Here is a 1,979-nt window from a genome sequence, read left to right as displayed (position 1 = left end):
GCGGACCTACAGTTTTTTCAAAGCATGGGCACACTGCAAACTAAAATACTCATTTTTGTCTACCAAGAACCACAATTGTCACATATTCAGATAAACATCATATGCATATAACCAATAATGTTTCATACTACCTCTGTCCATAAATAGATGTCTTAGATTTGTCAAAATTTGAATGTATGTAGACACTATTTAGTGTATAGATACATCTAAATTTAGATAACTCTAAGACATCTATTTATGGACGGAGGGAGTAGATCATATATGTAAAAAAAACATAAATTAAGTAGGAAATATAATGTCGAATATACTAGGGTAGTAGCATTACAATGATAAAAGTAAACTTCTGACAATGGAGCATACCAATAATGTGCTAATTAGGCGTAGGCAATTTTCCTTTCCGATCCTTGATGGCTTGAAATTGTCTAACAATAGCATCATCCTCTAGATCCTTGAAAATCTCTCGCTCGGTGTAGCAAATCATCAAGTTATTAAACCATACATTGTTCATATTATTGCGCAATTTAGACTTGATAATCTTCATTGCTGAGAATACTCGCTCAACCGATGCTGTTGAGACCGGCAATAACAAAGTCAACTCCATGAGTTTGTAGACCAACGGAAAAACCAAATGTTTCTCGGTTTCAATCATCTTTGAAGCCAGACCTTCAAGATCTTTACAAGAACTAAATGCCTCATGCCTTCGGACGTGAACAATGTAAGTTTCAAGTTGGTCTCTTATGATTGCACGATCACCACTAGAGAAATCCCCACCATAAGTTTCAGTTAGCCTAGCAAAGCAAGCTTATCCACATCAAACCTAGAGAAAGAATTTTTTGGATGAAGAAATGAGAAGGCCACTATTATCTCTGAAGATGCTTCATTAAAGCGATGATTCATCTCGGTGCATATCTTGTCGATGGCAACATAAAAGATCGCAACTCGATAAAAATGAAGATAAGTGTAAGTCACACCATCAGTCCTTGAACGACCACGAACAGGTACTCGTTCATCCATATTAGGCACCGGAATACCATTGGCAGCACAAAAAAGTTTGACTTCATCAAAGAAATCCTCCCATCCACTTTCTCTCATAGAGGCCAACCGAGATTTGACATCACCAACTAATTCCATGGCATTAACAATGTTGATGTCTTTTCTTTGTAAGATGTGAGATAGCTCACTAGTGATACCAAGCAACTTTAACATAAGATTCAAGGTGAAAGCAAATTTGAAGCTCTCCATTATTTCTATCAAACTCCTGTCTTCGAAGAGGGTCCACGCCCTTGATCATGGACCTCCCGAAGCACAAATAATACCGACTTCCACATTTCACTCAGACGAATCAAAGTTGTATGATGTGAACCCCATTCTAGTATCCCCTGGTCGAGATAAATTTGTTTCTTGGTGCAGACCTCTACCAGTTTATATCAAGCTTATCTAGAATATTTTGATGATGTTGTTCTATCAGTATATCCCTCCTCTTGCAAGATGCGCTTGTTGTATTGACAATCAAGGAGACATGCTCAAATAAATCATAAATGGAGGAGCAACAACTAGAAACTGAGACAACCACCAATTGCAGCCGGTGGGCAAAACAGTGAACATAGAAAGCAAAGGGGTTCTCGTCAAGAATTTTCTTTTGCAAACCTTTGAATTCACCTCTCATATTTGAAGCCCCATCATATCCTTGCCCCGCAGCCTATGGATGGACAACTTGTAATGACTGAAGGGATTCGTAGCATAGAAAACAAAAAATTCCTAACGCAAGAACGAATAACAAGCCAAGATCCAATCTAGAAGATGGTAGCAACGAGAAGATCATGAGACTAACCCTCGAAGATTTCCAAAGCCTACGAGATTAGATCTCGTTGTTGCTGTAGTCGATCACTTGCCGCTTTCAAAAGCGCATAGAAGATCTTGACGGTGCCACAGTCGGGCAGCACCTCTGTACTCGGTCAGGTCACACGTTCGGTGTTGAT

At 39.1% G+C, this 1,979-nt stretch overlaps 1 pseudogene; it reads right to left on the bottom strand.

Annotated features, from left to right (window-relative positions):
* Window positions 1–294: 294 nt before the first annotated feature.
* On the bottom strand, window positions 295–1,681 carry LOC124681284 (annotated as a pseudogene).
* Window positions 1,682–1,979: the final 298 nt, after the last annotated feature.

This window comes from Lolium rigidum, unplaced genomic scaffold (assembly GCF_022539505.1).
Source record: "Lolium rigidum isolate FL_2022 unplaced genomic scaffold, APGP_CSIRO_Lrig_0.1 contig_38615_1, whole genome shotgun sequence".
Taxonomy (NCBI): Eukaryota; Viridiplantae; Streptophyta; class Magnoliopsida; order Poales; family Poaceae; genus Lolium; species Lolium rigidum.
This window is presented reverse-complemented; position numbering and strand designations above follow the sequence as displayed.